The 22,900-nt window shown below is 44.4% G+C and overlaps 1 protein-coding gene across 6 annotated transcripts in view; it reads right to left on the reverse strand.

Annotated features, from left to right (window-relative positions):
• The window catches only part of LCMT2 (leucine carboxyl methyltransferase 2), a 121,067-nt gene that overhangs the window by 83,467 nt on the left and 14,700 nt on the right, over positions 1 to 22,900 (reverse strand). The gene's annotated exons all lie outside the window — the stretch shown is intronic.

Here is a 22,900-nt window from a genome sequence, read left to right on the forward strand (position 1 = left end):
TCAGAACTGATGCTGTACACACAGCAATGCCATACTGTATGTATCAGGAGGACACCCTATCGTAGGCAGAGCAAGGTAAATTAGTTCAATTAACCTTATATGCTGCACCTGGAGCCAGGGATCAATTAAAAACTAATAGATGATGAAAATCAGCTGGGAAGGAGCAGGTTGGGCCTCTATAAAGGGATGAAACTGAGAAAAGAAATAGGGGAAATAGCTTGCAGTCACTCCCTGGCAAAAGGGAGATTTGTTTGGGGCTAAAGGGTCTGGCAAAAAATCAAAGAGGGGAAGTTTGGGATGATAAACTGGGGGGGGGGTAGGGCAGAAATAAAGATGGGAAGTAGGAAGGAGTCCAAGGAAATAACAGGGTCAGGGAGCCAACAGACCATAGTTATTGGATATAAGGTCTCTGGCTGGAAGTCAGAGTAATGGATGGGCCCAGGTTCCCCTCCCAGCCACTGAGAAAAGGCAAAGGACCTGTCATTGGATCAGAAGACTGTCTGGGACAGCATGCGGACAGCTGATCCAGTGGGATCTATAAATCGGAGGACTATGAGCAACCTGGCTGGACACCTGAGTCATGAAGAGGAGTTCCATGAGTCCTGGAGAGCGAGGGGGGATGCAGAGTGAAGAGGGCATCTGACCTAAAAGCCGCTAATCCCCAGGGGCAGCCAAAAGAAGGTGCCCCAACAGTGAATGACCCACATGACATTGTGCAAGAACTGTGGTCCATCTAGCCCAGTATCCAGTCTCTTTCTGAATGCTGCTAAGTCCTTGGTCTCAATGAGATCCTACGGCCAGAGCCGTCCCTAGGGTACAGAGAATCAGGGAGACTTCTCCGGGCCCTGCGGGCCGGTGTGATTGGCTGGCACAGTTGGTCCCGAAAGTGATGGATTCGTCACTTCTGCCCCAGGCCCCGAACTCCCCTAGGGACAGCCCTGCCTATGGCAATGAGCTTGACTATTCTAATTGCTCTAGAATCTTTATGATTAATCAGACTGAAATTTGATATACCTCATGAAAGTGGAGGGTAGAGTCAGTGATCCAAATTTGGGGCCATTTGACCAAGGGGTTTCCGAGATTCAAGCCCTAGAAAAAAAACCTTGCTTTTCTTAAAGTTGACATGTTCTGGCAATGTTTTTTGTTCACAGATCATCAGACCAGGGGTCTCAAATGTTCAAGGGTTCCCCAACAAAGTGCATAACACGCACCAGCCCCTTGGGGGAAATCAAATTAAAATTTATTTGAAAGTTTGCTTCTTCCATCAGGCAAGATAAGGCTCATGCACCTATTCACACGCCTAATGGATTACAAGGAGCATGCCCAGACAGAAGAATTTACATGTTTAACCTTTGAAGTTTCATACCAGCTGGATAGCTCACGGGTATAAGCAATAGTCCTTTGAACCTGACCCAGCCAATGTCAGTTTGAGTTCCACCTTGTGCAGAAATTTAGAAAAGGTTGGAAGGTATATTGCTAAATTCTTTTTCTGTCATGGTTGGAGTTTTTTTGTGTTGTATTTTTAATTTTGGGGCTAGTAATTAAAGGGTGTCTATAAAAAAAATTAGATATGCAAATGATTGCTGGCAGGAAAAGGCATTTTAGGGGGTAGAAAAGCAGGGCAAATAGAAATGACAGGGGTTTGGGAGCAGCATCAAGGGGAAAGGGATAAATGGAGGTGGATGGTAGTTGGACTGGGGAAAACAGGATGGAGGAGAACAGGGGCAGAGGTGCCTGTCACCCCTACACTCCGTGTGTGTGTGTGTGAAGAAGATCAGGGAATCTGTGCCCCTCTCCCTATCCCTTGCCATTAGCCGAGATCTGGGGGTTCCTGCTCCCTGGGGAGGACTGAGCCCTGCCGCTCTGTGTGTGTGTGTGTGTGTGTGTGTGCGCGCGCGCGCCATGATCTGAGATATCTGGGGGGGATCCTGCCAATCCAGGAAGATCTGACTCCCCTTCATGTCTCCCCTCATGGGAGCCAGGTTCTGGGGTTCTGAGCCCCACTCCCAACCTCACCTTCTGGGAACTGGAATCTGGGGTACTTTGTCCTTTATAGAGGATACAAAAATTTTGCAGACAATACAAAATTACTCAAAATAGTTAAGTTCAAAGCAGACTGTGGTTAGGGTTTCCTCCCCACTCTGAACTCTAGGGTACAGATGTGGGGACCCGCATGAAAGACCCCCTAAGCTTATTTTTACCAGCTTAGCTTAAAAACTTCCCCAAGGCACAAATCATTCCTTCTCCTTGGATGGGTACTGCTGCCACCACCAAGTGAGTTAGATAAAGATTTAGGAAAAGGACCACTTGGAGTTTGTTTTCCTAAAATATCCCCCCAAGCCCTTTCACCCCCATTCCTGGGGAGGCTTGAGAATAATATACAAATCAAATAGGTAAACCAGATGAGCACAGACCAGACCCATGGGTTTTTAGGACACTAAAAACCCCAATCAGATTTTTAAAAACTAAACTTTATTATAAAGAAAAAAAAGTAAAAGAAGCACCTCTGTAAAATTAGAATGGAAGGTAACTTTACAGGATAATTAGATTTAAAACATAGAGGATTCCCCTTTAGGCAAAACATTAAAGTTATAAAAAACAGAGATAAACCTCCCTCTTAGCACAGGGAAAATTCACAAGCTAAAACAAAAGATACAATAACGCATTTCCTTGCTATTACTTACTATTTTTGTAAGTTTAGATGTATTATTTAGTAGGTGCTATATTACTTGCTTGGTCTCTCTCTTTGTCTCCAGAGAGAACACCCAAGCCCAAAACAAAAACCTTCCCCCACAGATTTAAAAGTATCTTTTTCCCTTATTGGTCCTTTTGGTCAGGTGCCAACCAGGTTATCTGAGCTTCTTAACCCTTTACAGGTAAAGGAGGGATTTTATGCTACTCTTAGCTGTATGTTTATGACACACACCCCAAATTATAGACAGTGCTGGACAGCCTGCTCCACACTGGCTGTGATTTCTTTCTGGAGCTTTAGGAGAAAACAAAATTAATAAGACACATGCACCTTTAGATTTACTGATTATATAAAAACTAACAATATTTCCCACATTTCAAGGACGATTTTAACCAGTTCATTCTGGGAAACTTTTATGGGAGAGTGCATTAGCCACTTTGTTAGAAGTTTTTGAAATATGTTGTATTTTAAAATCAAAATTTTGGAGAGCTAAACTCCACTGAAGAAGTTTTTTTGTTATTGTCCTTGACGGTATGAAGCCACTTTAGCACAACATGGTAGTTTTGCAGGTGGAAACGCCGTCCCCAAACGTACGGGCGTAGCTTTTCCAGAGCGTATACAATGGCGTAACATTCCTTTTTGCTGATTGACCAGTGGCTTTCCCTTTCAGACACTTTTTGCTGAGAAACATGACAGGATGGAATTCTTGATTCGGTTCTTGCTGCATTAAAACTATTTCCACACCACATTCGGATGCATCTGTGGTTATTAGAAAAGGTTTGTTAAAGTCTGGGGCCCTTAGCACAGGGTCAGATGTGAATGTTGCTTTAAACTGGTTAAAGGCCTTCTGACACTTTTTAGTTCACTGAACTGCTTTTGGCTGGGTTTTTTTTAAATTAGGTTTGTCAGTGGGGCAGCGATTTGACTGTATTGCGGTACAAATCGCCTGTAATATTCGGCAAGCCTAAGAAGGATTGAACCTGTTTCTTTGACTTTGGGACAGGCCACTTTTGGATAGCATTCACTTTGGCCTGTAGGGGGCTGATCGTTTCTTGACCCACCTGGTGTCCAAGGTAAGTCACTCTATTTAGGCCTATTTGACACTTTTTAGCCTTAACAGTTAGTCCTGCCTCCCTTATGTGCTTGAAGATTTTTTGCAGATGCTTTAGGTGTTCTGCCCATGAATCAGAAAAGATGGCCACATCATCATGGTAGGCGACTGCAGATTCTTCCAATCCCACTAGGAGAGTATCTACAAATTTTTGGAAAGTGGTGGGGGCATTTCGCAGCCTGAAAGGGAGCACATTAAATTCATACAGCCCTACATGAGTGATGAAGGCTGACCTTTCCTTGGCAGATTCATCCAACAGTACTTGACAGTACCCCTTGGTTAAGTCTAAGATAGAGATGAACTGGGCATGTCCCAGTTTCTCCAATAGCTCATCTGTGCGTGGCATTGGATAGTTGTTTGGATGAGTTACAGCATTTAGCTTACGGTAGTACATGCAAAAGTGTATTTCCCAATCTGGTTTGGGAACTAGAATCACTGGAGATGCCCATGCACTGTTAGAGGAGTGGATTACACCCATTTGTAGCATGTCCTGGATCTTCCAATTCATAGCAGTTTTGGCTTGAGGACACACCTGGTAAGGTTGGGCTCTAATTGGGCGAACATTACCTGTGTCAATGGAGTGGTATGCCCGTTCGGTTTGTCCTGGGATGGCTGAGAACATTGGCGTGAAGCTAGTGCACAGCTTCTTGATCTGCTGTTGCTGCATACGTCCAAGAGTCATGGAGAGGTTTACCTCTTCCACACCACCATCACTTTTTCCTTTGTAGTAGACACCTTTAGGCCACTTAGCGTCATCTCCTTTCTGGACTGTAATCTGACAAACCTTTAATTCTCTGGAATAAAAGGGCTTTAGAGAATTAACATGGTACACTTTAGGCTTTAGGTTTGAGTGTGGGATGCTATGAGATAGTTAACAGCTTCCAGGTGCTCTTGGACCATGAATGGCCCTTTCCATGACACTTCTATCTTATGGGCCTGGAGCGCCTTTAAGATCATGACCCGGTCCCCTACTTTGAAGGAACGCTTTTTTGCATGTTTATCATACCAGGCTTTTTGCTCTTTTTGAGCATTTTTTAGGTTTTCTCTAGCAAGAGCTAAAGAAGTTCGGAGGGTGTTTTGTAGGTTGGTTACAAAGTCCAGAATGTTAGTTCCTGGAGAAGGCGTAAACCTCTCCCATTGCTGTTTTACCAAATGTAATGGCCCCTTAACTTCACAGCCATACACAAGTTCAAATGGTGAAAACCCTAAACTGGCATGTGGTACAGCTCTGTAGGCAAAGAGCAACTGCTGCAAAACTAGGTCCCAATCATTGGAGTGCTCATTTATGAATTTACGTATCATGGCCCTCAAAGTTCCATTAAACTTTTCCACCAGGCCATTTGTTTGATGGTGGTAAGCGGTGGCAACCAAGTGGTTCCCCCCATGAGCTTCCCACAGGCTTTTTATGGTTCCTACCAGGAAATTACTTCCCGAAACTATAAATATGTTGGAGGGCCAAGCTACCCTGGCAAAAATGTCTGTTAATGCCTGGCACACGCTTTTAGCCCTGGTGTTGCTTAGAGCTACTGCTTCCGGCCATCAGATGGCAAAATTCATGAAAGTCAGTATGTACTGCTTTCCTCTGGGCGTCTTTTTCAGGAAAGGACCCAGAATATCCACAGCTATTTGCTGAAATGGATCCTTAATTATGGGGAGTGACTGGAGAGGGGCTTTGACCTGGTCTTGGGGTTTTTTCACTCTTTGGCACAACTTACAAGACCGGATAAGAGTAGAAACATTCTTGCCCATTCCCGCCCAGTGGAATGACTTTCACAAACCATCTTTGGTCCTGTTTACCCCAGCATGGCCTCTAGGATGACTGTGGGCTAAGCTCAAGAGCTTTATGCGGTACTTAGTTGGAACTACCAACTGTCTTTGAGGATGCCAGTCCTCCTGGTGCCCACCAGAAAGAGTTTACTTGTATAAAAGTCCTCTTTCTACCACAAACTGGGATCGATTAGAAGAGCTGAGAGGTGGTGGGTTGCTTCATGGCGCCATCCAAGCTCCCTGGAGGCTTTTATCTGCTTTCTGCTCAGCCTGGAACTGTTCCCTTGATGCTGGAGACATCAGTTTTTCATTGGATTGCGGACTTGGGCTTGGTCCCTCTGGAAGCAACGTAGGGGATGGGGTTCTTTTCGTTGACTGTGAACTGCTCTTCGCTGGTGCACTATGTTGTGTTTCAGGCTCCAGCTGAGCCTCTTCCATAGGGTTATCTGCTGCAGCTTGGTGGTGCCCTCTGGCATTGGAGTTGTAGATGGGATTGCAAGAGCTGGATTCAGTGCTGGCAATGGTTCTGGTGCTGGTTGCTCTGCCAGTTCCAGTTTTGGGACTGGCTCTGGCTGGGTCTCTGCGACTGGATGTACTACTGCTGTCGCAGACATTGGCATGGGGTCCGGTTCCACCACCTCAGTCTGGGTCTCTGGTAACACAGACGGAGCCCTTGTAGAAGGCTCAGGAACAGAGCTAGGTGGGAAGGTTTGCTTAGCCTGGCTGCGGGTGACCATTCCCACCATCTTGGCTAGTTTCACATGATTGGCCAGGTCTTCCCCCAGCAGCATGGGAATGGGATAATTATCATAGACTGGAAAAGTCCACGTTCCTGACCAGCCCTTGTATTGGACAGGCAACTTGGATGTAGGCAAGTCAAAAGAGTTTGACTTGAAGGGTTGAATCGTCACTTAGGCCTTTGGGTTGATGAATTTGGGGTCCACTAAGAATTGATGGATAGCGGACACTTATGTGCCAGTGTCCCTCCATGCGATAACCTTCTTCCTGCCCACACTCACAGTTTCCCTTTGCTTTGAGGGTATCTGGGAGGCATTTGGGCCTGAGGACCTTTGGTGTGACCCCGGTGCAATGAACTGTAATTTGTTGGTGTTTTGGGGGCAGTTGGTCTTTACATGCCCCAGCTCGTTACATTTAAAACATCGCCCAGCTGACTGGTCACTGGAGCAGGGTGGGTTGCTGGAGAATGGTATGGTGGGAAAATAAGGTGTCTGGGGTTTTTCTTGGGGTATAGTTGGGGCCTTGGGCTGCCCCCAGTGGTAGGGTGTGGTCTAAGGGTGTCCCTTCTGATACCCGCCCAAACTGTGAACAGGCTTGTTCCTTTCTGTTATCTCCACCCATTTTGTTCCAATTTGCCCCGCCTTTCTGACGGTCTGGGACTGCTCCTATTGATCAGCATAAGAAGCAAGACTTTCTGCTGAGTCCATTTTCTTATTCCATAAACACTGTTTTACATCATTATTGGTCATAGGCAGGAATTGCTCCTGTATAACCAAATCACACATCCCTTCAAAGCTAGTTACACTCCTTTCTTTGACCCATTTATCTAATAGATCCTTCATCTGGTTTACATAAGCCACATTACTTCATCCAGGCCCTCTCTTAAGGGCTGTAAATTTTACTCTGTAAGTTTGAGGTGCAATTTGAAATGGGTATAAACTGGCCACCAGGAAGTTTAGACTTGAAATCAGACGAAGGTTTTTAACCATCAGAGGAGTGAAGTTTTGGAATAGCCTTCCAAGGGAAGTAGTGGGGGCAAAAGATCTATCTGGTTTTAAGATTCTACTTGATAAGTTTATGGAGGAGATGGTATGATGGGATAATGGAATTTTGGTAAGTAATTGATCTTTAAATATTCAGGGTAAATAGGCCTAATCCCCTGAGATGGGATATTAGATGGATGGGATCTGAGTTACCCAGGAAAGAGTTTTCTGTAGTATCTGGCTGGTGAATCTTGCCCATATGCTCAGGGTTTAGCTGATTGCCATATTTGGGGTCGGGAAGGAATTTTCCTCCAGGGCAGATTGGAGAGGCCCTGGAGGTTTTTCGCCTTCCTCTGTAGCATGGGGCATGATTGACTTGAGGGAGGCTTCTCTGCTCCTTGAAGTCTTTAAACCATGATTTAAGGACTTCAATAGCTCAGACATAGGTGAGGTTTTTCATAGGAGTGGGTGGGTGAGATTCTGTGGCCTGCGCTGTGCAGGAGGTCGGACTAGATGATCAGAATGGTCCCTTCTGACCTTAGTATCTATGAATCTATGAAATTGTTTCAAAACCAAATCCTTAAATTTACCATAGTCAGAAGCATCCTCAATACGCATCTTGTTGAATATGTCCAGAGCTCTGCCAGTCAATTTTGCTACAAATGTGGTCATCTTGTGATTGTCAGGAATTGCATGGAGGGTGCACAGTCTCATAAAGGTGATGAAATATTCAGCAACATTGCTGGATTTATTATACTGTGGACATAGTCGCTCCCATTTGTGGATTTTTGGGGAAGTGGAGCCAGCTGCTGAAGGGGTTTGTCTCTTCAACTCCGTAACAGCCAATTCATGCTTCTGGGCCGCCCGCTGGACCTCCATAGCTCTCTCATTGGCAGCCTCTTCCCTGGCTTTTTCTGCCTCCACAACTCTCTTGAGGGCAGCTTCCTCTGCATTAACTTTTAATTGTCTTAATTCCATCCATCTCTTATGTTCGTTTTCTTTCTCTTTTGCTTCCAGTCTAGCTAAATCTAGTTTCTTTCGGACATTACTTTCCATCATCCTAGCCTCTCTGTGCTTAGCCTAGCCTAACCCGAGAGCTAGGGGGGAAAAAAAAAAACAGCTTGTGAATTCCCTTGCAGGACTTAACTACTCTGCCCTGAAGCAGAGGAAAAAAACCCTCCAGCTGCTCTCAGCTAAAAGAAAAAAAAAGTGTTCTTTAAAAAAACAAAAACAAACAAAAAAAAAAACCTCCCTGCTTTCCAAGCAGCCAAAAGAAGAAAAAAAGTCCCTTTAATATCCTGAGGTTTGTACTTCTGGTTCAAAATAATCCCACCACTGCCACCATATCAGGGTTCCCTCCCCACTCTGAACTCTAGGGTACAGATGTGGGGACCCGCATGAAAGACCCCCTAAGCTTATTTTTACCAGCTTAGCTTAAAAACTTCCCCAAGGCACAAATCATTCCTTCTCCTTGGATAGGTACTGCTGCCAACACCAAGTGAGTTAGATAAAGATTCAGGAAAAGGACCACTTGGAGATCCTGTTTCCCTAAAATATCCCCCCAAGCCCCTTCACTCCCTTTCCTGAGGAGACTTGCGAATAATATACAAATCAAATAGGTAAACCAGGTGAGCACAAACCAGACCCTTGGGTTTTTAGGACACTAAAAACCCCCATCAGATTTTTAAAAACTAAACTTTATTATAAAGAAAACAAGTAAAAGAAGCACCTCTGTAAAATCAGAATGTAAGGTAATTTTACAGGGTAATCAGATTCAAAACACAGAGGATTCCCCTCTAGGCAAAACTTCAAAGCTACAAAAAACAGGGATAAACCTCCCTCTTAGCACAGGGAAAATTCACAAGCTAAAACAAAAGATACTCTAATGCAGTTCCTTGCTATTACTTACTGTTTCTGTAAATTTAGATGTATCATTCAGTAGGAGCTAGATTACTTGCTTGGTCTCTCTCTTTGTCTCCAGAGAGAATACCCAAGCCCAAAACAAAAACCTTCCCCCACCGATTTGAAAGTTTCGTCTCCCCTTATTGGTCCTTTTGGTCAGGTGCCAACCAGTGTATTTGAGCTTCTTAACCATTTACAGGTAAAGGAGGGATTTTATGCTACCCTTAGCTGTATGTTTATGACAACTGTGAAGAGTTACAAAAGGATATCAAAAAGAAAAGGAGTACTTGTGGCATCTTAGAGACTAACAAATTTATCTGAGCATAAGCTTTCGTGAGCTACAGCTCCCTTCATCGGATGCATTCAGTGGACTCTCACAAAAGGATCTCACAAAACTGAGTGACTGGGCAAGAAAGTGGCAGATGAAATTCAGTGTTGATAAATGCAAAGTAATGCATATTAGAAAACATAATCCCAACTATACATACAAAATGATGGGTCTAAATTAGCTGCTCTGACTCAAGAAAGATGTTGGAGTCATCGTGGACAGTTATCTGAAAATATCTGCTCAATGTGCAGCAGCAGGCAAAAAAGCTAACCGTGTGAGGAATCATTCGGAAAGGGATAGATAATAAGACAGAAAATATCATAATGCCACTGTACAAATCCATGTTTAAAACAAACAAAAGGAAGTACTACTTAATACAAAACACAGTCAATCTGTGGAACATGTTGCCAGGGGATGTTGAGAAGGCCAAAAGTGTAACTGAGTTTAAAACAGAATTAGATAAATTCATGGATAAGGCCATCAATGGATATTAGCCAAGAGGGTCAGGAATCCAACCCAATGCTCTGGTGTCCCTAAACTTCTGACTGTTGGAAGCTGTGAATGGACAACAGGGACAGATCTTTTCATAAATTGCCCTGTTCTGTTCACTCTCTCTGATTAATCTGGCACCAGCCACTGACCCACTATGACCATTCTTATGTTCTTAAACTCCTGTCCTTCTAGGAGGTTTCAGCCCATCTCCTGCCAGAGATCCTAATTCAGTGCACAGGATGGATCAGGATTGTGTAGTAAAAGAGGATTGATATGTAGAACCTTATCTCAGTGATTGCAAAAGTTGGAAAATGTGTGGTGAATGAAGCAGGGAACTGCAAGAAGAAAGGATGGTGTCACAGAATCATAGAACTGAAAGGGACCTTGTGAGGTCATCTAGTCCAGTCCCGTGCACTCGTGGCAGGAATAAGTATTACCTAGACCATTCCTGACTGATGTTTGTTTAACCTGCTCTTAAAAACCTCCAATGACGGAGATTTCACAATCTCCCTAGACAATTTATTCTAGTACTTAACCACTCTGATGATTAGGAAGTTTTTCCTAATATCCAGCCGAAACCGGCCTTGCTGCAATTTAAGCCCATTGCTTCTTGTCCTATCCTCAGAGGTTAAGAAAAATTGTTTTTCTCCCTCCTCCTTGTAATAACCTTTTACGTACTTGAAAACTGTTATGTCCCCTATCAGTCTTCTCTTTTTCCAGACTAAACCACCTCAATTTTTTCAATCTTCCCTCATAGGTCATGTTTTCAACACCTAGAATTATTTTTGTCACTCTTCTCTGGACTCTTTCCAATTTGTCCACATCTTTCCTGAAATATGATGCCCAGAACTGGACACAATACTGCAGCTGAAGCCTAATCAGCATGGAGTAGAGCAGAAGAGTTACTTCTCATGTCTTGCTTACAATACTCCTGCTAATATATCCTAGAATGATTTTTGCTTTTTTTGCCACAATGTTACACTGTTGACTCATATTTAGCCTGTGGTACACTATGACCCCCAGATCCCTTTCTGCAGTACTCCTTCCTAGGCAGTCATTTCCCATTTTGTATGTGTGCAACTGATTGTTCCTTCCTAAGTGGACTACTTTGCATTTGTCCTTATTGAATTTCATCCTATTTACTTCAGACCATTTCTCCAGTTTGTCCAGATCATTTTGAATTTTAATCCTATCCTCCAAAGCACTTGCAATCCCTCCGAGCTTGGTACATAAGAATGACCTGACTGGGTCAGACCAAAGGTCCTTCTAGCCCAGTATCCTGTCTTCCAACAGTGGCCAGTGCCAGGTGCCCCAGAGGTAATGAACAGAACAGGTAATCATCAAGTGATCCATCCCCGGTTGCTCATTCCCAGCTTCTGGCAAACAGAGGCGAGGGACACCATTCCTGCCCATCCTGGCTAATAACCATTTATGGATCTATCCTCCATGAATTTATCTAGTTCTTTTTTGAACCCTGATATGGTCTTGGCCTTCACAACATCCTCTGCTAAGAGTTCCACACGTTGACTGTGCGTTATGTAAAAAAAACCTTCCTTTTGTTTCTTTTAAACCTGCTGCCTATTAATTTCATTTTCATTTTTCATTTCAATTTCAACCCCTAGTTCTTCATCATTCTATATGTATAGTTGGGATTATGCTTTCCAATGTGTATTACTTTGCATTTATCAGCATTAAATTTAATCTGCCATTTTCTTGCCCAGTCACGCTGTTTTGAGAGATCCTTTTGTAGCTCTTCGCAGTCTGCCGGGGGCTTAACTATCTTTAGTAATTTTGTATCATCTGCAAATTTTGGCACCTCACTGTTTACCCCTTTTTCCAGATCATTAATGAATATATTGAATAGGACTGGACCACGTACAGACCCCTGGGGGACACCACTATGTACCTCTCTCCATTCTGACCATTTACACCTATCCTTTGTTTCTTATCTTTTAACCAATTACCAATCCATGAAAGCACCTTCCCTCTTATCCTGTAGCAGCTTACTTTGCTTAAGAGCCTTTGGTGAGGGACCTTGTCAAAGGCTTTCTCAAAATCTAAGTACCCTATATCTACTTGATCCCCTTGGTCCACATGCTTGTTGACCCCCTCAAAGACTTCTAGTAGATTGGTGAGGCATGATTTCCCTTTACTAAAACCATGTTGACTCTTCCTCAACAAATTATGTTCATCTATATGTCTGACAATACTGTTCTTTATTATAGTTTCAACCGGTTTGCCCAGTACTGAAGTCAGGTTTACAGGCCTGTAATTGCCAGGATCACCTCTGGAGCCCAATTTAAAAATTGATATCACATTAGCTATCCTCCAATCATCTATTACAGAAGCTGATTTAAATGATAGGTTACAGACTAGTTAGTAGCCATGCAATTTCACATTTGAGTTCCTTCAGAACTCTTTGGGGAATATCATCTGGTCCTGGTAACTTATTGTTGTTTAGTTTATCAAATTGTTCCAAAATCTCCTCTAATGATACCTCAATCTGGGACAGTTCCTCAGATCTGTCACCTAAAAAGTATGGCTCAGGTTTGGGAATCTCCCTCACATCCTCAGCCGTGAAGACCGATGCAAAGAATTCATTTAGTTTCTCTGCAATGGCCTTATCGTCCTTGAATGCTCCTTTAACACCTCAATCGTCCAGTGGCCCCACTGGTTGTTTAGCAGGCTTCCTGCTTCTTATGTACTTTAAAAAAAATTTGCTACTACTTTTTGAGTCTTTGGCTAACTGTTCCTCAAATTCTTTTGGGGCCTTCTTTTTTGGCCTTCCTATCATTCACAAACTTTATAAGTGCTCTCTCTATGCCATTATCTAAATCATTGATGAAAATATTGAACAGATCGGACCTAGAACTGATTCCTGTGGGACCCCACTCGTTATTCCCTTTCAGCATGACGGCGAATCAATGATAACTACTCTCTGGGAACGGTTTGCCAACGAGTTTTGCACCCACCTTATAGTAGTTCCATCTAGGTTGTATTTCCCTAGTTTGTTTATGAGAAGGTCATGTGAGAGTATCAAAAGCTTTACTGGAGTCAAGATATACCACATCTACCACTTCCCCGCTATCCACAAGGTTTGTTACCCTGTCAAAGAAATTTTGACACATTTTGTTTTTGACAAATCCATGCTGACTCTTACGTATCACATTTTTATCTTCTAGATGATGGCTTAATTATTTGCTCCCATCATCTTTCCAGGTACAGACGTTAAGCTTACTTGGCTGTAATTCCCTGGGTTGTCCTTATTTGCCTTTTTAGAGATGGGCACTATATTTGCCCTTTTCCAGTGTTCTGGAATCTCTTCCGTCTTCCATGACTTCTCAAAGATAATTGCTAATAGATCAGATATCTCCTCAGTCAGCTCCTTGAATATTCTAGGATGCATTTCATCAGGCCCTGGTGACTTGAAGACATCCAATTTGTCCAAGTAACTTTTAACTTGTTCTATTCCTATTTTAGCCTCTTCTGATCCTACCTCATTTTCATTGGTATTCACTATGTTAGACGTCCAATCAACACCAACCTTCTTGGTGAAAACCAAACAAAGAAGTCATTAAGCACCTCTGCCATTTCCACATTTTCTGTTATTATTTCCCCTGCTCACTGAGTAATGAGCCAACCCTGTCCTTGGTCTTCCTCTTGCTTCTAATGTATTTGTAGAATGTTTTCTTGTTATCCTTTACGTCTCTAGCTAGTTTGATCTCATTTTGTGCCTTGGCCTTTCTAATTTTGTCCCTACATACTGTGTTTATTTGTTTATATTCAGCCTTTCTAATTTGACCTCGTTTCCACTTTTTGTAGGACTCTTTTTTGATTTGTAGATAATTGAAGATCTCCTGGTTACACCAGGCTGATCTCTTGGCATGTTTCCTATCTTACCTATGCAGTGGGATAGTTTCCTCTTGTGCCCTTAATAATGTCTCTTTGAAAAACTGCCAACTGTCTTCTGTTGTTTTTCCCCTTAGACTTGCTTCCTATGGGATCTTACCTACCAACTCCCTGAGTTTGCTAAAGCCTACCATCTTGAAATCCATTGTCTTTATTCTGCTGTTCTCCCTCCTATCATTCCTTAAATCATGAACTCTATCATTTCATGATCACTTTCACCCAAGCTACCTTCCACTTTCAAATTCTCCACCAGTTCCTCCCAGTTTGTCAAAATCAAATCTAGAACAGCCTCTTCCCTAGTAGCTGTCTCTACCTTCTGAAATAAAAATTTGTCTCCAATACATTCCAAGAACTTTATTGGATAATCTGTGTCCTGCTATGTTATTTTCCCAACAGATGTTTGGGTAGTTGAAGTCCTCCATCACCACCAAGTCTTGTGCTTTGGATGATTTTGTTCGCTGTTTAAAAAAAAAAAACTTCATCCACCTCTTCTTCCTGGTTTGGTGGTCTGTAATAGACCCCTACCATAACATCATCCTTGTTTTTTTACCCCTTTTATCTTTACCCAGAGACTTTCAACAAGATCTTGTATCTATCTCAACCTCAGTCCAAGTGTATACATATTTAATATATAAGGCAACACCTCCTCCCTTTTTTCCCTGCCTGTCATTCCTGGGCAAGCTGTACCCTTCTATACCAATATTCCAGTCGTGTATTATCCCACCAAGTCTCTGTAATGCCAACTGTGTCATAGTTGTGTTTATTCACTAGCATTTCAAGTTCTTCTTGCTTATTCCCCATACTTCTTGCATTAGTATACAGACATCTAAGATACTGATTTGATCCCCCTCCACACCAGTTGTCTTGTCTCTCCTTTATCCCTGCTCTAACAGCCCCTGCTCCCCCCAAATTCCAAACCTTCTCCCAGGTCTCCATGTTCTTGACTTACCTGTGGGCTTTGGTCACCTGCCCCCTTTGAACCTAATTTAAAGCCCTCCTTGCTAGGTTAGCCAGTCTGTATCCAAATAAGCTCTTCCCCTTCCTCGATAGATGGACCCCATCTCTGCTTATCAGTCCTTCTTCCTGGAACAGCATCCAGTGGTCAAAGAAGCCGAAGCCCTCCTGGCAACACCATCCTTGCAGCCAGGCATTCACCTCCAGGATGCCTCTGTCTCTGCCTGGGACTCTATCCTTGACCAGAAAGATTGAAGAGACCACCACCTGTGCTCCAAACTCCTTCACCCTTACTCCCAGAGCCCTGTAGTCATTTCTGATCTGCTGAGGGTTCATACCTCACAGTATCATTAGTGCCCACATGGATGAGTAGCATGTGGTAGTAGTCAGAGGGCTGGATGATCCTCGGCAATCCCTCCATAATGTCTCGGATACGGCCCCTGGCAGGCAGCATACCTACCGGGATGCCATGTCAAGGTGACAGATGGGTGCTTCCGTCCCCCTCAGAAGACAGTTACCAAACACCACTACTCTAAGTTTCCTCCAGGGAGTGGTGGCTGTGATCCTCCCAGTCTTGGGGGTACATGACTTCTCCACCTCCTCCTCCAGGGGCGATTCCTCATCACTCATTGCCAGGGCAGCATAACAGTTTTCTGTCACCATTGTGGGTGGGTTGGGAGTAGGGGTGGAGCACTGCCTGCTGCCAGAAGTAACCAGCAGCCAGTGTCCTCCCTGTGACAGAGCCATATCCTCCTCCCCCAGTGGTGTGACAGCGGGCATTAGGGTGTCTGTGTGTTTGCGTCAGGGAAGCCTGGCTGTTTAAAAATAGCCAGAGCCTCGCGAACCAGCTGAGCAGCGGGGACAGCAGAGCAGCTCACAGCAGGAGTTTGCCTGGGAGTTCGCCTGGAGTGAGCCCAGTGAGGCTTACATCTTGCCAACGTCTCTGAGGAAGCTCATAGTAGGTAGGTGATATGGAAGGGGGGGGTTCAGCTATTGTGACCTGCACTGGATGTGCCATGTTTGTCTTTCTTCCACAGGACAGAAGCGACTTTGTCTGTACAAAGTGCAAGCTGGTCTCCATATTGGAAGAGAAGATTGAAGGTCTGGAGCAACAGGTAACGACCCTGCGTTGTATACGAGAAACTGAGGATTTTCTGGACCAAACTCAGGATAGCCTTCTAGGGGCACAAAGCTCTAAAGATATAGAGCAGGTTGCACAGAGGAGCCAAGAGGCCAGTGAAGAAGCTTGGCAACATGTGACCTCCAGAAGAGGTAAGCGGAATGTCCGGGTTCCAGTAACACAGACACAGGTAACTAACCGCTTTCATGTTCTCTCCACAGGTACCATTGCGGAGAGTGGACCAGATGATATGTCTGGGGGGAGAAAGCAGAAGGAGACCCCGCTGGTTGGGAGGCATGAGATGCGATGTCCTGAGGTTGGGGGTTCCACGACCACCACTCCCAAGAGGAGAAGGCGGGTGGTGGTGGTCGGGGACTTTCTCCTCCGGGGGACTGAGTCATCTATCTGCCGCCCTGACCAGGAAAACCGAGAAGTCTGCTGCTTGCCAGGGGCTAAGATTCGTGATGTGACGGAGAGACTGCCGAGACTCATCAAGCCCTCGGATCGCTACCCCTTCCTGCTTCTCCACGTGGGCACCAATGATACTGCCAAGAATGACCTTGAGAGGATCACTGCGGACTACGTGGCTCTGGGAAGAAGGATAAAGGAGTTGGAGGCGCAAGTGGTGTTCTCGTCCATCCTCCCCGGGGAAGGAAAAGGCCTGGGTAGGGACCGTCGAATCGTGGAGGTCAACGAATGGCTACGCAGGTGGTGTCGGAGAGAAGGCTTTGGATTCTTTGACCATGGGATGGTGTTCCATGAAGGAGGAGTGCTGGGCAGAGACGGGCTCCATCTTACGAAGAGAGGGAAGAACATCTTTGCCAGCAGGCTGGCTAACCTAGTGAGGAGGGCTTTAAACTAGGTTCACCGGGGGAAGGAGACCAAAGCCCTGAGGTAAGTGGGAAAGCGGGATACCGGGAGGAAGCACAGGCAGGAATGTCTGAGAGGGGAGGGCTCCTGCCTCATACTGGGAATGAGGGGCGATCAACAGGTTATCTCAAGTGCTTATATACAAATGCACAAAGCCTTGGAAACAAGCAGGGAGAACTGGAGGTCCTGGTGATGTCAAGGAATTATGACGTGATTGGAATAACAGAGACTTGGTGGGATAACTCACATGACTGGAGTACAGTCATGGATGGTTATAAACTGTTCAGGAAGGACAGGCAGGGCAGAAAAGGTGGGGGAGTAGCACTGTATGTAAGGGAGCAGTATGACTGCTCAGAGCTCCGGTACGAAACTGTGGAAAAACCTGAGTGTCTCTGGATTAAGTTTAGAAGTGTGTGCAACAAGAGTGATGTCATGGTGGGAGTCTGCTATAGACCACCGGACCAGGGGGATGAGGTGGATGAGGCTTTCTTCCGGCAACTCACGGAAGCTACTAGATCGCATGCCCTGATTCTCATGGGTGACTTTAATTTTCCTGATATCTGCTGGGAGAGCAATACAGCGGTGCATAGACAATCCAGGAAGTTTTTGGAAAGCGTAGGGGACAATTTCCTGGTGCAAGTGCTAGGGGAGCCAACTAGGGGGAGCGCTTTTCTCGACCTGCTGCTCACAAACCGGGTAGAATTAGTGGGGGAAGCAAAAGTGGATGGGAATCTGGGAGGCAGTGACCATGAGTTGGTTGAGTTCAGGATCCTGACGCAGGGAAGAAAGGTAAGCAGCAGGATACGGACCCTGGACTTCAGGAAAGCAGACTTTGACTCCCTCAGGGAACAGATGGCCAGGATCCCCTGGGGGACTAACATGAAAGGGAAGGGAGTCCAGGAGAGCTGGCTGTATTTCAAGGAATCCCTGTTGAGGTTACAGGGACAAATCATCCCGATGAGTCGAAAGAATAGTAAATATGGCAGGCGACCAGCTTGGCTTAATGGTGAAATCCTAGCGGATCTTAAACATAAAAAAGAAGCTTACAAGAAGTGGAAGGTTGGACATATGACCAGGGAAGAGTATAAAAATATTGCTCGGGCATGTAGGAAAGATATCAGGAGGGCCAAATCGCACCTGGAGCTGCAGCTAGCAAGAGATGTCAAGAGTAACAAGAAGGGTTTCTTCAGGTATGTTGGCAACAAGAAGAAAGCCAAGGAAAGTGTGGGCCCCTTACTGAATGAGGGAGGCAAGCTAGTGACAGAGGATGTGGAAAAAGCTAATGTACTCAATGCTTTTTTTGCCTCTGTTTTCACTAACAAGGTCAGCTCCCAGACTGCTGTGCTGGGCAACACAAAATGGGGAAGAGATGGCCAGCCCTCTGTAGAGATAGAGGTGGTTAGGGACTATTTAGAAAAGCTGGACGTGCACAAGTCCATGGGGCCGGACGAATTGCATCCGAGAGTGCTGAAGGAATTGGCGGCTGTGATTGCAGAGCCCTTGGCCATTATCTTTGAAAACTCGTGGCGAACGGGGGAAGTCCCGGATGACTGGAAAAAGGCTAATGTAGTGCCCATCTTTAAAAAAGGGAAGAAGGAGGATCCTGGGAACTACAGGCCGGTCAGCCTCACCTCAGTCCCTGGAAAAATCATGGAGCAGGTCCTCAAAGAATCAATCCTGAAGCACTTAGAGGAGAGGAAAGTGATCAGGAACAGTCAGCATGGATTCACCAAGGGAAGGTCATGCCTGACTAATCTAATCGCCTTTTATGATGAGATTACTGGTTCTGTGGATGAAGGGAAAGCAGTGGATGTATTGTTTCTTGACTTTAGCAAAGCTTTTGACACGGTCTCCCACAGCATTCTTGTCAGCAAGTTAAGGAAGTATGGGCTGGATGAATGCACTCTAAGGTGGGTAGAAAGCTGGCTAGATTGTCGGGCTCAACGGGTAGTGATCAATGGCTCCATGTCTAGTTGGCAGCCGGTGTCAAGTGGAGTGCCCCAGGGGTCGGTCCTGGGGCCCGTTTTGTTCAATATCTTCATAAATGATCTGGAGGATGGTGTGGATTGCACTCTCAGCAAATTTGCGGATGATACTAAACTGGGAGGAGTGGTAGATACGCTGGAGGGGAGGGATAGGATACAGAAGGACCTAGACAAATTGGAGGATTGGGCCAAAAGAAATCTAATGAGGTTCAATAAGGATAAGTGCAGGGTCCTGCACTTAGGATGGAAGAATCCAATGCACCGCTACAGACTAGGGACCGAATGGCTCGGCAGCAGTTCTGCGGAAAAGGACCTAGGGGTGACAGTGGACGAGAAGCTGGATATGAGTCAGCAGTGTGCCCTTGTTGCCAAGAAGGCCAATGGCATTTTGGGATGTATAAGTAGGGGCATAGCGAGCAGATCGAGGGACGTGATCGTTCCCCTCTATTCGACACTGGTGAGGCCTCATCTGGAGTACTGTGTCCAGTTTTGGGCCCCACACTACAGGAAGGATGTGGATAAATTGGAAAGAGTACAACGAAGGGCAACGAAAATGATTAGGGGTCTAGAGCACATGACTTATGAGGAGAGGCTGAGGGAGCTGGGATTGTTTAGTCTGCAGAAGAGAAGAATGAGGGGGGATTTGATAGCTGCTTTCAACTACCTGAAAGGGGGTTTCAAAGAGGATGGCTCTAGACTGTTCTCAATGGTAGCAGATGACAGAACGAGGAGTAATGGTCTCAAGTTGCAATGGGGGAGGTTTAGATTGGATATTAGGAAAAACTTTTTCACTAAGAGGGTGGTGAAACACTGGAATGCGTTACCTAGGGAGGTGGTAGAATCTCCTTCCTTAGAGGTTTTTAAGGTCAGGCTTGACAAAGCCCTGGCTGGGATGATTTAACTGGGACTTGGTCCTGCTTTGAGCAGGGGGTTGGACTAGATGACCTTCTGGGGTCCCTTCCAACCCTGATATTCTATGATTCTATGATTCTATGACAGCAATCCTCGGTAACTGGATAGCTTCCTCAGCCTTGGATGTTTTCATGTGAATACTCTCGAGGAATTCCTCGTGGGCACGGATGCTCTTCAGCCTAGGCACCTCCTCCTGTAACTCTCCCACCTGCTTCCTGAGAGATTCCACCAGCAGGCACCTTTCGCACTGGATGGTCCCCCCAGCCTGGCTTTCTGAGAGTGGGAACTCTGCAAATCCACACCAGGATCTGGGTAGAGGCATCCATGGTTAGGTTGTCTGTCTGGATACAGGCGCAGGTGGAGGAGACAGGAGCAGTGTTGGCACTCGTGATGGGGCCCTTCCTAACCATAACGACTATATTACAACTCCCCCTCGAACTCCCCTGTTTGCAGTCCCCTATTCACTATCCATGGTTAAAGAAGTTTAACACTCCCCTGGAGAAATGGATTTTACCCCTGCTTCTGCCACAGAGTTACTATGTGGTGCTAGGCAAGTATGATTTACAGAAGTGCTGCATATTCACAGCTGCAAATGAAGTCAGTGGGTGATTTGAACATATGAAGTGCTATATAATGCTAAATATTCAGAAAAACTCAAACCCTAGATACCTCAAATTAGTCACCCAAAATTAGTGGATACTTCTGAACTTAATTTCTCTGTGGGTCAGTTGCCTTTGTGTAAAACAGGGATAATACCACCACTGCTCCTCACAGAGATGTTGTGAAAATACTTTTCATGAATGTTTGTGAAGCACTCAAATACAATTGGTAAGCTTATGAAGAAATAAATAATTCTGTATTCGGAGCAGTGTTTGAAAACTGCTATACTTGAGGCATGAAGCCACACATTGAACAATGAGGACAAAAAAAAAAATACTGAATAGCTGTTCATTCAACAAGCACTGTTCATCCTATGCCTGAATGAGGCAGGAGTCCTGTAGAAAAAAGTAGTATGTTGGGGTGGCCAAACTTACTGACCCTCTGAGCCACATATGATAATTTTCAGAAGTCTGAGAGCCACAAGACATGCACGACCTTTATACATGCATTTAAAATATTAACATCCTACTTACTGAATCACAGCGAATTACTGCTTGACCTTGAAGCCTTGTGGGAATCTTTGGAAATCTGGTTGATATGTTGTCAAGGTGGTGTGGATGAGCTCAGTCAGAGGTTTCGATTTTACAAACTTCATCACGGAGTACAGCGATTCACAGCAGTATGTTGTGCTGAAAACTAAAATGAGTCACACACTAGTCTACTTGAGTTAGTCTACTTCCTTTTGGGCACTTGCTTCTAGAACTTGATTGCAGACTGTGACTTACACATCACCTTTAGAGCCTGATTCTCCTGGAGTTCCAATAGTTCCATTTCTACAGTAGATCTTTCTGTAACCATGGTTTTGGGGAATCGGACAGCAATTGTTGATCACATCAAGCATGAATGGGTTTATAAGAAAGGCGAAGTAGGATCTCAACTTCTGCAAGTTTTCAAACTTGCCCCCAAAATCATCAAGCAGACCTTGTAATTTACCTCTGTATTCTTCACGTCTATGATCTTCTACTTTGAATTCAGGGAATACGTTTACCCTACTCTTGAGATGGGGAAAGTGGTTGAAGTGTCTTGACACTATATCTCTCTGCAGAAGCTTTAACTTGTTCTAGAAGCTGAAGACTGTCTGAGTAAGGTCAGAAATAATCTTATCCTACCCTTGGAATGCCAAGTTTGCGTAGATGCTGCATAATATCAGTGAAAAACATCAGATCCTACATCCATTGCTCATCTTTCAGATGTGGATAGGACTTTTCCTTTTCTTCAAGGAAAGCATTAATAAGCTCCAACATTCCACAAGCCTCTATAAAACATTGCTGGTTGATAACCACCCCACAATACAGTAGAAAGAGACGTTGTTAGGTTTCTCTTCAAGATCGAGCTCTTTGATTAAATTTTTGAACTGTTGATGAGTCTTCCCATTCACGTGGATGAAACTGACAATTTCTACGACCATTTTCATACTTGAAGTATCTGCCTGTGAGATGTTCATGATGGATGATGCAATAAACAGGGAAAAACTCCAGAAATTTGGGATTGCTTTTCAAGAATATGATAAGGCCTACTTTTTTCCCCCACCATTGCAGGTGCTCCATCCATTGCAATGCTGTCGAGTTTATCCAGCGGTATATCGGCATGTGTAAATGCTTTGTCAAGTGCATTCTTTACGTCAATACTACATGTTGTTTCTTTTAGCACCACTGAGTTCAACATTTCTTCTTTCACAATTACATCCACGGAAACATAGAGAACAAATATCGCTTGCTGTGGTTTATCCTGTATATCTGTGGATTTTTCAACAACTAGACTGAATGCTAGAGAATTCTTTAGATTGTTTTGCAGCTTGCTTGCAACATCAGCACTGATCTGGGAAATATGGCTCTCCATAGTGTGGTACAAAATTTAAATTTGCGTTATTAGTTGAAGTTTTTTGTTAGTTGCATCTAAAATTGCAACCACTTCTGCAATATACTTCTTAAATTTTCCATCACAATACGGATGTTTAGCACAAGCGATATTCCATGACATAACAAAATTAACTTCAGTCATTGTGTCAGCTTCCTTACTGAATGCCAAAAGTAGTGTTTGTTGACTGTTTAGACGTAATTTTAATGTGGTTAGCTTGTTTTTCCTTAATTCTGATTCAGGAAGGTATTTAGATGAAAAGTTATTGTGATTCATTTCGTAGTGACATTTCAATGTGCTCGCTTTGTAGTGAGTGAGCAATGCATTGCAGATAAGGCACAGGGATTTACCATCTTTAACAGTGAATGCAAAATCTTCCTCCAATACTGGCTTAAAACTTTGGTTTTCTTTTTCATACTTGCGTTTCTTACAATTTTGAAGATGTCATTGTTGTTAGAATATAGATATTCAGGCCTGCCTGTAAAGGCCTATACTTTAAGAACTTAGGTGTATTTTTATCACTTAGTTAGTTATAGAGGTATAAAACAAAGAAACAATCACAAATCCACCTGCGTATGGGCCTTCTTTCACCAAGATAGCCTGAGGCCTTGTTCTTAGGA

The sequence above is a fragment of the Dermochelys coriacea genome, chromosome 1, assembly GCF_009764565.3.
Source record: "Dermochelys coriacea isolate rDerCor1 chromosome 1, rDerCor1.pri.v4, whole genome shotgun sequence".
NCBI classification, from domain to species: domain Eukaryota; kingdom Metazoa; phylum Chordata; order Testudines; family Dermochelyidae; genus Dermochelys; species Dermochelys coriacea.